Source organism: Ovis canadensis, chromosome 12, assembly GCF_042477335.2.
Source record: "Ovis canadensis isolate MfBH-ARS-UI-01 breed Bighorn chromosome 12, ARS-UI_OviCan_v2, whole genome shotgun sequence".
Classification (NCBI taxonomy): domain Eukaryota; kingdom Metazoa; phylum Chordata; class Mammalia; order Artiodactyla; family Bovidae; genus Ovis; species Ovis canadensis.
The window spans coordinates 70,654,480-70,667,318 of NC_091256.1; the positions used below are offsets into that span (position 1 = coordinate 70,654,480).

General features: G+C 37.1%; 1 protein-coding gene across 10 annotated transcripts in view; it reads left to right on the top strand.

Annotated features, from left to right (window-relative positions):
- RASAL2 (RAS protein activator like 2) overlaps positions 1-12,839 on the top strand; it is a 394,454-nt gene that overhangs the window by 327,717 nt on the left and 53,898 nt on the right. The gene's annotated exons all lie outside the window — the stretch shown is intronic.

The following is a 12,839-nucleotide window of genomic DNA, read 5'->3' on the forward strand; positions in this document are numbered from 1 at the left end:
CCCTGGTCTTCTCTGCTGTCTTGTTCTTTGTGTATGCTATATGAACTTGGCCTTATTAATTTACAGTCACATCTAGAAGGCCTGTATGAAAAGGAAGCCTTGAGATTTCTCTAGTGGTCCAGTGGCTAAGACTCTGTTCCCAATACAGGGGGCCCAAGTTCAGTCCCTGGTCAGGGAACTAGATCCCACATACTGCAACTAAAGATTCCACATGCCGCAATGAAGATCAAAGCTCCTTTATGCCACAACTAAGACCCAGCACTGCCAAATAAATAAGTAAAAAAAAAAAAGAAAGAAATTCTTTTTTACAAAAGGAAGCCTGGATTTCAATAATTAGTACTACCAGCTTGAGCAAACCTCACATGCATAGCTCTCTAAGGATAACAGCCTTCTAAAATGATTGAATGTATGCTAGGACACATTTGTAATAATTCATGTCTCCACAATGCTCAAAATTTAGGAAATGGTACTCTTGTGTCTTGACACATCACCACCATCACGAGTATTTATTGAGTGCTTACTCTGTGCCAAGTATTTTTAATGTAGTCTCTCATGTAATGCAACCCTAGATACTATTTTACAAATGAGGAACTAAGGCAAAAGAGATTGAGAAGCATGCCCATAGTCACACAGCTAATTAGTAGAGCTTGGATTTAAACTTCTGTCTGCCTTTCATAATGATCCTCCTATTTATACTTGGGTGTTTCTTTTTCTTTTCAGTAATAAGTCCATTATTTCCAGCTACCTGCATCATAAGTAGACATGTAGCTTGTAATCTCATAATTGCAGATTATAGACTTGCCAGGCAGAAAGTTACTCTCATTTTATAAATAAAGTACCTTTTCCCCTATACTGAATTGATGAGCCGCTACAGCTTTATCAGCTCTTCTTATCCTTGAACCACTTTAGAGATGTTCTGTGAAGTTTGCAAGTGTGTTCAATTGCAGTGCAATTGTGTTGTTAGATATCTCGTTTATACCTCTTTGTTTAAGGGTAATCATTTTAAAAAATATTTTATTCTCATATTTTCCCTTAGATTCCTATTATTCTACAACTTTCATCATTGTAAGAATTCAAATCATTTTATAAATAAGTCTCAATAAAATAGAAATGACAAGATTTTTCAGAATATTGGTTTTTAAGGACAAGGAAATGGTATAGCAACTCAAACATTCCTAATTCAATCACCAGTTCCTTAAACTCTGTAGCATCACGTATAAACTTGAGAGACAAGGAGATATTTTTTGTAGGTATACTTTATTGTATAAACTTGCACTAAATATCACTTTCTCAATTTCAAACCAAGTACTCTGTCCTATTCTGTTTTGCTTTAGGTAGCCTAGAGGAATTCTTGGATTGAATTACCAAGAGATTATATTCTCCTGGAGTCTGCTATTGCTATTATATAGGCAGTGCATTTTCAGCCTTTCCAATGATTTAAATTCCTTATATGTGACTTCCATGCTATTCTACTTCAGTCAACAGTAGTATCTTTCTGACTCAAATACAGCATACTAAATAATACAGCATAATAAAAAAAGTGCTAATAAATCTCAAATATTAGATAATCCTTTTTGTCTTCCAAATCCATTTATAGAGCTTTTCTAAACAGAAATTTTTCAGAAACTTTATTATTCTTATATAGGGATATACTCACTAGAAGTTTGAATATATCACAGTTCAAACAAAAAAAAAAAAGACCTTCTTGCCATCAGATCATCTGAAAACACAGATAAATAGACCTAAGGTACAAGGTCTTAATCAACTGAGTTCTTCAAATTGGTAACCTTACTAGTATCATTAAGAGATTTTTCCAAAGACCCTTGGTCTTGTGCCGTATGCATCAGTTGCTGAAATCAGGCCATTTCTTCCAAAATGGTATGTAGTGTCTAAATCTAAGTAGAAAAACATTCCTATTCTTATGGCAAGTCTGCAGAAACTCTAGGCAAACCTAAGTAAGCAACCCCTTTTTGCAGTTTCTAAATTGTATTGTAAATTGCTTGTGTCTTTGTATAAAAGGAAAAAAGTTTCAATACATTAAGTCACCTTCCTTTTCTTCCCATATAAATAACCTCATTAACAGTTTGTATATTTTCAAACCTTTTTTAAAAAATCCATACATAGATGCATACATATGTATATTTGGCTTGTTTTCATAAAGCTGGTGTTGTTGGTGTTTAGTCAGTGAGTCGTGTCTGACTCTTGCGACCCCATGGACTATAGCCCAACAGGCTCCTCTGTCCATGGGATTTCCCAGGCAAGACTACTGGAGTGAGTTGCCATTTCCTTCTCCAGGAGATCTTCCCGACCTGGGGATCGAACCAAAGTCTCCTGCATTGCAGGCAGATTCTTTACCACTGAGCCACCAGGGAAGCCTTTCACATAAGTGGGATCATATTATATGTATTACTTTGTGACTTCGCTTTATAGAATAAATATTTTGGACAACTTTATATGTCAGTCATATAAATCTACATAATTCTTTTTAACAACAACAGTTTTTTGTAACATGTGTACATCACTTCCCTGCTCATGACTATTTTGTTTCTCCATTCTTGGGCATAAAATAGAGATGTAATAATCATTTTTGTTATGTGCCTTTCTCTCCTTACTTGATGGGGTTAGATTTCTGAAGAAGAACTACTAGTATGAAGTATATACAATATCATATTGTTCTTCAGAAAAGCTGTACTAATTTCCATTCCCACGCATAGGTTAGGATCAATTTTATCCATGGATAAATAACAAGGTCCTACTGTATAGAGAGGGAATAGGATTCAATATGCTGTGATAAACCATAATGGAAAACACTATTAGAAAAAAAAAAATATATATATATATATATAACCAAGTCACTTTGTTGTACAACGGAAATTGATATAACATTGTACAGAAACTATACATCAATAATAAAAATTACTTTTATCCTTCAAACATATATTTTATCAGTATGATGGATGAATAGAAATAGTAAACACATGTACAGTATGTACGGGGCTTCCTGGCTAGCTCAGTGGTAAAGAATCTGCCTTCAGTGCAGCAGACCCAGGTTCTATCCCTGGGCGTGAAGATCCCCTGGAGGAGGGCTTGGCAACCCATTCCACTATTCTTGCATGAGAATCCCGGGACAGAGGAGACTGGCGGGCGACAATCCATAGGGTCACAAAGAGTCTGACGCAACTGAGGCAACTTAGCACTTGCACACACAGTGTGTACTATGTGTCATACACGGGTCTAAGCACTTCACATGAATGAACTCATTCAATCATTATAACAACCCTAGTTACACTCATGACGCTATTTTGAAGAGGAGAGAACTGAAACCGGGAAATGAGTGAATTGCACAAGGTCGCACATCAGAAAATGGCACGACTGTGATTCAGATTCAAGAATTCTAGCTCTGGAGTGTACATTCTTAACTTTATGCTGTATTGCCCCTCACAGAAAAGTCAGGTAGCAGACATTTGTTTGTTTTAATTTCTATTCCCTAATGCCTGGTAAGTTGAACATCTTTTCAGAAGTTTTCTTCTTCAGTGACTTGCTTATTGATCCCTTTGCCCATTTGCTGTTGAGCTGTTTGTCCTTTATCTAATGATCTGGAGTAGTCCTTTATTATTACAAGGGATTGTAAGCCACTGTTACTCATATTGTTAAATTTTTCTTCCAGTCAATTACTTGTGTTTTAAAATCATGTCTCTAGATTATATAGAAGTTTTAAATTTTCATTTGGTGCAACATGTCAGTCTTTGTGGGCTTAACTGTCCAAATTTGACCAGAACTCTGAACTCAAGAAGACAGGGATCTCTTTCTCATTAAATTTCTCATTATAATGCTGTTCAGTTCACTCTCTCTCCTGCAAGAGGGGGAAATATTCTATCTGGGGTATCAGAAGGATAATGAAGTAGTGATCATGATATTTTGAAATTTTAAAGGTTTTTGATAACTACAAACCTTATTTAGCACTCATTACATTTTAAAAATGTAAAATTATTCTCTTGAGGTCTGAGTTACTGCTTAAAGATGGCAGAAAAGCAGTTGTAAGTGAGTCCATTTCATCTAAAGAAGGTTTATTATATGTGATCAGTAAGTTTTTCTGTGCAAAAGACTAAAAGGTTATTTTAACATGCAGACTCAATTGATCAAAAAGACCCTGCAGGTCTGTTTAGCCAATGATCTGCAAGTCGTAAACTCTCCTGTAAGGCCCTGATAGAATTTGGTGCCAAGGTTGCCTTGGGGATCAATTTATAATGATTCTTAAACTTAGAATTTCCTTTGTGAAACTGTAGGGCATAGACATGAGAAGTAAAATGTTGCCAAATAATATTTCTAAAAACCAAATATCTTGTCACACAGTAACATAGGTGATTGTGAGAGTTACGTACAGAGTAGAAAGCCATGTGCTACCAGGGAATATAGAGAAGTAAAGACACAGCCCAACCTTAAGGAGTCAACAGAAGTAAATATCCAGGAAGAAATGGTGCAGGGAGGTAAGATTACTTCTTGTTGAGTGGATCGAGAAGGACCTTAGAGGGCAGTAGCAGTGAGTTATACCTTAGAAAACAAGTATAATTTGAACTGAGAAATAGACATGGAGAGAGTACTCTTCCAGATGGAAATAATAAGCAAAAGAAGAGAGCCGCAAATTACAGAGCTTGAAAAGAGCTTACCCCCAGAACTCTGGAAAGATTCAGCTCCTACCCAGCTCTAAAAGGCTAGCAGCCAGGCTTACATTTATACAGAGCAAATTTGAGAAACTCAACCAGATAAAAAGAACCAACATTTATGTCCCCCCATTACAATTTCCGGAGAAGGCAATGGCAACCCACTCCAGTACTCTTACCTGGAAAATCCCATGGATGGAGGAGCCTGGTGGGCTGCAGTCCATGGGGTCGCTAAGAGTCGGACATGACTGAGCGACTTCACTTTCACGCATTGGAGAAGGCAATGGCAGCCCACTCCAGTGTTCTTGCCTGGAGAATCCCAGGGACGGGAGAGCATGGTGGGCTGCCATCTATGAGGTCGCACAGAGTCGGACACGACTGAAGCAACTTAGCAGCAGCACAGCATTACAATTTCAGCTGGTAATTCTACTCCTAATTATATCCAAGAGAAGTGAAAACATTATGTCCCCACAAAAACTTGTACATGAATGTTTATAAGCATTATTTATAATTGCCCCAAAATGATACTGACCCAGATGTCCATCAACTGATGAGTGGATATACAAAAGATGATACATCCACCTAATACACTATTATTCAGTCTTAAAAAAAGAATGGAATACTGATACATGCTACAGTATGGATAAACCTTGAAAACTTTATGCAAAAGTGAAAGAAGCCAGTCACAAAAGACTGCAGAATGTTCAATCCATTTATGTGAAATGTCCAGAATAGGCAAATCTATGAAGACAGCAGATTAACGGCTGCTAGAGGCTGGGGATATAGGGCAGGGGAGTGAGGAATGAAAAATGACTGCTAATGGACATGAGGTTTCTTTTTTGGAGTGATGAAGTGTTTTAAGCTTAGACTGTGGTGATAATTGCACAATTCTGAGTATACTGAAAATGGTGTGCTTTAAGTGGGTAGATTTTATGGTATGTTAATTATATCTCAATAAAGATGTTAAATTACTTTTTAAAAAACATCTGGCCAGGAAGTACTCTGCAATGAAGCTCATTAATCTGTAAGCTATATTCCAGCACACAGTTTTCCACTGAGTTCTTTAGCACTTTAAAATAAAGACAGATGGCCAAGAATCTCCAGATATTGAGGAAATTCTTCACCATGAAAGGCAGGAGGAAAAACAAATAAATAGGAGAGAGAAAAAAGAACTCAGAAGAAACAGAGACAATGCACAAAGCCAAAACCAACTTCTAAGCATAATAAATATTTTCAACAGATAAGGCTGTGCATCTATGAAACAATAATATGCTGTAAGACAAGGAACCTCACTGACACAAGAAAGAGTTTGAAAATTAAAATATGTAAACTACAGTCAAGTCAGTTTCCCAGAAAGTGGAACAGAAAATGAGAAAATCAATCCAGAAGATTCTAATAAAAGAAGAGTTTTCTTAGAAAAGTTTGGAGAGGAAACTGTCAAAGAAATAATACAAGAAAATGTCCAAAAACAAGAAAATATAAATGTACATAGTGGAAAGGCCACCATATTCCAGTGAGTGAAAAATAACAAAAGACTTTCCAGCACACACGCACACACACACACCAGTTCACATTATCATGAAAGAGCACAATACCGAGGCTTAAAAAAAGAATCATAAAAGCTTCTAGAAAGAAAAATTAGGTTACATGCAAAGGAGGTATGAAAGGATTGCATTACAGTTCTCAATAGAATATTAAAAATCAAAAGTCACTGGAGCAGTGTTGTCAAAATTCTGAGTGGAGGTTATTTTCAACCCAGTAATCCATACACAGGACAATCCTTGAATGTCAAATGGGGAGTTTAGATTTTATTGTATAAGCAGTGGGGGGACATTAACCATTTTTGAGCAAGGAAGTGACCTGATTAGAATTGTGCCATGTATAGATTAATCCAGCAGTGGAATTTCACATGACTTGGTTTGCAGAGACTAAATTTGGGATTCCAATTAGGTTGAGGGGGGAGCTATTTTAAGAAATACGGAAGGCTCTAAAGAGGGTAGTTGGCAGTGGGGATGAAGAATCAGAGACAAGACAGGAGAAACATTTTAGAGGCAAAATCAATAGGCTGTCACAGTCATTATTGTTCCAAAGCCATCTAATCAGATAAAAGCCAGTAAAGTGATTTCCCAGAATCAGTATTGGCAGCATGTTCACAGTAAAGCCATATCATGTGAAAGGGTACAGGGACAGGAGAAGACTCTGATATGTCTACCTTTTGTTGAAATGCACTTTGAAAAGTTTAAAAGTTTTGAAACTGCTGAAAAACCATGGTCATACCGCACTGTCAGGCATTCCAGGATTTTGAATGCCAGTCAGGTTGCCAACCTTGCTCTGGAAGTGCTACTTAAATTTATCAATGTCTTGAGGTAAAAGTAAGCACATGGAGTAGAATTTTCTCGATTTCCTTCAAATGTCCTTCAAGTAAAAACCTCTGCAGTAATGTCTTCGATTCTGAGACTCACTGACGAAGTATGGTTTTAAAGTCTGCTTGTTCCCTGTCAGGAGATATTTAAGAGTAACTGTAGTGTTCATTTGTAGGATATATATACTCAGCTTCTTCTGTTTCTCCTGATTAGAACCAATTTTTTAACTCTTTTCTCTTTTAATTCATATACTGACAAGCAGTTAGAGAGTCTTGCAAGCACTTCCCCCAATAGTGTGTGTGTGCTCAGTCAGAGTCATGTCCAACTCTTTGTGACCCCATGGACTGTAGCCTACCAGGCTCCTCTGTCCATGGGATTTTCCAGGTATGAAGACTGGAGTGGGGTGCCATTTCCTCCTCTAGGGGATCTTCCCGACCCAGGGACCAAACTCACACCACCTGCATTGGCAGATGGATTCTTTACCACTGAGCGACCTAGGAAGCCCAGCGATATAACTGTAATATAATATCAAAACCAAGTAATTGACATTGATACTGGACTACAGACTTTATTCAGTTTTCACCAATTTTTATATGCACTTATTTGTGTGTGTTTATAGTTCTATGCAGTTTAATCCTACATATAGATTTGTGTAACCACCACCATCACAATCGAGATACAGAATTATGCCATTACCAGAAAAGAACTCTCTGCTACTCTTTACAGTCATACCCTCCTCTCTATAGCTATCCCTGTCCCCTACCAAGCACGTTTTGTTTTCCACCTCTATGATTTTGTTATTTCAAGTGTTATATAAATGGAATTGTATAATGTGTAACCATTTAAGAGTGGCATTTTTTTCACTAAATAAAATGCCCTTGAAGTCCCTCCAAATTGTTGCATCTGTCAATAGTTTGTTCCTTGTTATTGCTGAGTAGTATTCTATTGTATGGATGTACCAAAGTTAAACCAACCACCCACTGGAGAACATTAGTTTCTAGTTTTTAGCTATTAGGAATAAAGCCCCTATGAACAGTTATATACACATAAGTTTTCATTTCTCTACAGTAAATACACAAGCGTGGAATTGCTAGATTATATAAGTACTTGCTTAGGTTAATAAGAAACTGCTGAACTATTCTGCAGAGTACCTGTACAATTTTACATTTCCACCAGCAATTTTATGGGGGGATGTGTGTGTGTCCATGCCCCTGTCCCAAGAGATTTTCACCTGTTTTCTTCCAAAGGTTTTGTGATTTTTTGCTTTTATATGTAAGCTTACAATTCACTTAATCTATAGTTGCTGTAAATAAAGGTCTTTACCCAGAGCCTATGGGTATTCTCTTCAAATAGTAATCAAAACCGCATACTTACCCAAGCCAAACAAATTGCAGAGAATGTGTCTGGTTTTGGAGAAGGAAGTATTATAAACTCCTTAGTTCTCTCTTCATCAGCTTACCTTCCCGTGGTTTTAGGTACTCTACAGATCTGGGGCAATGGGAGACAGAAGGGTGGGGAAAGGGACTTAAACAGTAAATACTATCTTGCATGCATGTGTGGAAGTCTCTTCAGTCTTGTCTGACTCTTTGCAACCCTATGGACCATAGCCTGCCAGGCTCCTCTCCACGGCATTCTCCAGGCAAGAGTATTGAAGTGGGTTGCCATACCCTCCTTCAGGGGACCTTCCTGAGCCGGAGATCAAACCTGTGTCTATGTTTCCTGCATTGGCAGACGGGTTCTTAACCGCTAGTGCAACCTGGGAAGCCCAAAACTATCTTAGCCTTCCATTATGCTCTCTGAGCCTGGCAGTTGTTTAACTCGACTCTTCTATCATGGGGTGCTTTGGGGAATCTTCAGGAATACATCATCTCTGAGGAACTCCCACCTATGGTTTTTGTTTCTGTTTTTTGTTGGTTTTTTGTGTTTTTTTTTTTTTTTTTTTTTTTTAGTTTCATGGGTACATTTTTATTCTAGAAATTCATTTGCAACTCCTTCCACAGTTTTCTAGGTAGGAATTGCTGTTCTAGTTTCTACCCTTCCAGGTCTCTGGTCCACAGGAAATAACCACAAATTTTCTGCCCTGACAAACCTCCAAGATTGCAGCCTTTTGTAAAAGTATCAACTTGGGCTCTGCTACCGAAAGTTAGCCATTTCCCATCCTCTAGATTTCCCAGGTAAAATCAAACCCCACTTTGTATGCATTCCCTACCTAAACCCCTTATGTGTGTTGGGGGGAGGCGGGTAGCTGGGAGGGGTGAGCCTCACAGCTTTCTCCAGAATTCTTCCTCAGAGAATCCTTTCCCTTCTCCATACTCACCACGTTTTATAGTCTTGTTCTGACCGAGAGGTTCAAGGTAATGGCATTCGTTCTGAAACTTTCCCTTTGTAAATTCTGCAGTTTGTCTGATACTTTACTTTGGCATGCAATATCTGTTTTATCTTGGAGTCTCAATTTGAAATTTCACTTTTAATATCTCATCACACATGTATATAATACTTTCATTAATCTACGATCTTCAGCATAACCTACAGGTAGGAATATGGCTCTGTCTGTTCCCTAACTCAGCATTATCACCTGCCACTCCTACCAGAAGTCTGTCATTTACTTACTATACTGTTCATATGTCTCTACTTTTATTCTTGCTGCCCTCTCTGTCCTCCAAACCATTTCCTATTCCTACACCTTGTCCTTTGACAAGCTTACTTCTAATTCATACTGATGCAACAATACCCCAGTTAGGAGTCATATGCTCCCTAATTTCTTTCCTTTGTTCTTCCTATGCATCATCCTAAACTAAGCACCTACCCCAGCTACCCACGCGTGACCAAGTGTATACACATTATTACAGGACTGACTACTTTCCATTGAGTTTATCTTTCCATGTTTCTGCTTACCACGGCAAATGAGTTCCACAAGTAGACACGCGATCTTTGTATCCCCACCCTCTTTGTATCCCCACAATGCCTGTCCTATTACAGTACTTAATTTCTTGGCCTGAAACAAAAGGTAAGAATCCAAACAAATTCTAGATAATGAAGAATCTCCTTCAATATGGTGTACTTAGATAGAATGACAGCTTCTCAGAAATTATTGGATTCCAGGCCATTAATTAATCAATACAGTCTAGCTATAGATTAATTTCCCTTACCAGTGTTTACTGGTATGGGCCAATTAAGGAGCCCTTAGTTTTGTGGGCTAAAATCCAACTGAAGTTTCTGATTATATCACAGTAGCATTTTAATTCACTTAGACTGCTTTATCTTAGTAGAAAAATGTTATTTCCATACGTTTATTCCGTCTGTCTTCATATTCTTCCAGCAAGGAATAATTCAAGAATAGCCATCCTAACCTCAACCAGATGAGTAGTTTATATAAAAAGAACGAATGCATGTAATACCACTGTGGAAAGCTGTGTTTGCAATGATAGTCCTATTTGTATGGTACTGTAGTTTATGAGACATTTGTAAAAGCATAGATGATTGCATTTGATTCTCAGAATAACTGTGGGAGGTATAGGACCAGAAATCATTATCTATATTTTACAAATGAGATAACTAGGCTTCAGAAAGAATAAATTATTTGTTCCATGTCACATGGCTAGTGAGTGATTTGAGCAGGCATAAATACAGAGGGCTTTTGGCTCCAAGTTGATTGCCTTTTCCATTATACTCTTTGTTGCATGTGTTGATAGGAAACCTCACCTGCTGAGAAAATTATTGAGAAAGGAGAAAAAAAGGGACAAATGATGCACACACGTACACACATGCACAAGCACACTCAAAACGACTCCTAAGAGTAGATTGCCATGCAGTAATAATTAATTAGTGAGTCATTATATTTTTACAATTTGGTAAAATGTAAAGCAAACACCCTGCTATGCTCCTGTCATCGTCCTTTCCCTCCAAATCCAAGTGGAAAGAATGAAAAAATAAAAGCAGTAGAAGAAACTATAGGCTGGATTTCTTATGCTTTTAGGATGAAAGAGTTTTTTCTAAGCATAAACTGGGGGAAATAATTAAACTACAGACAGAAAAAAATACTAATTTAATTAATTTACAAATAGTATTTGCATATCAGTTAAATTTGACAATTAGAAAAATGGTCTAAGAACATGAAATAACATTTCATAATTTACAGAACAGAGAACTGAACTTGATTGTATATTGATATACATTTAAAATGTGTTCAACATGGTCATTTAAAGAAATTCATACTAAAGCAATTAATGAAATACCACTTTTTACCAGTTATATTGCCAAAGATATTTGAAAATCAGCCCTGTGTCATTTTGGTGGTGATAGCATATAGAAACATGCATTATTGGTGTGGATTTAAGTTGATACTATCTATTATGGAGGATAAAGTAGCATTATCAAAACTTTAAATGTGTGTACCCTATGATCTAGCAGTTTCACGTTTGGAAGTTTAAACCATGAATACATGCACATGTGCTTCAAAGTATATGTATTAAGATACTTTTTGAACCTGGGTTAATCACCAAAAAAAAAAAGGAAAAGAAAAGAAAAAAAATGTAGATGGTTGTCAATTATTGCTTAAAGTTCTATAAGCCCATATAAGGGAGTACAGAGTGATCATTAAAAAGAGGCAAGTTATAGCTGTATTTTCCAGTGTGGACAGAATTCCAGAATATACTCTTAAAGGAAAAAAGTATGGTAGAATTCTACTTGTGTGTATATACATACACACACATATGTATATGTATACCAAATTGGTTGTCTGTACAAAAAATTTCTAGGAGGATCACAAAAAAGTCATTAATAGTATTTTCTCTAGGAGATTGAGGGTGGTACCATTATTTCTATTTTTCACCTCCTTTCCTTCTGAGCTCTTGGAATGTATTACCAAGAGCGTGTATTACTTTATTATTTATAGAGGAAAAAATGATTAACTAGAGAAAACCTTCTTTAGGGCCATTTCAACCTCATTCCTCCTTGTAGCTTTTCCCAAGTTGCCAGCCCTTCATCATCAGACTTCATGAGTTAGTCTTCACTTTCTCACATCCCATTCATTTCCTTAGCCCTCCGCAGTCTCATTTTTATCCTCATCATTTCACTGAAACTGTTCTGCCAAAGTCTCCAATTATCTCTCAGTTCATATACCCAGTGGCTACTATTAATATTTTAACACCCTCTGTATTGTGCAGTGATGGGCAGCCTATCCTTTGTAAGACTTCTCTTCCCTGGGTTTTTATGATACTTGAGTCTCCTGGTTTCCTTCTGTCTTTCAAATTCTTCAGTCTCTTTCACTTTTGCAGATTTAAATGTTAGCATTTCTCAGGCCATTTTCTCAGGACCTTTTCTCAGTCTGCATATTCTCTTTCAGTATTCACACTGTCTTAGTCTGTTGAGGCTGCTATAATAAAACATCATAGGCTGGGTGGCTTATAATCAGCAGAAATTTATTTCTTATAGTTCTGGAAATACTTCTGAAAAGAAATGCAAAAAAGCAAAATGGCTGTCTGGGGAGGCCTTACAAATAGCTGTGAAAAGAAGAGAGGTGAAAAACAAAGGAGAAAAGGAAAGATATAAGCATCTGAATGCAGAGTTCCAAAGAATAGCAAGAAGAAATAAGAAAGCCTTCTTCAGCGATCAATGCAAAGAAATAGAGGAAAGCAACAGAATGGGAAAGACTAGAAACCTCTTCAAGAAAATTAGAGATACCAAGGGAACATTTCATGCAAAGATGGGCTCGATAAAGGACAGAAATGGTATGGACCTAACAGAAGCAGAAGATATTAGGAAGAGGTGGCAAGAATACACGGAAGAACTGTACAAAAAAGATCTTCACAACCCA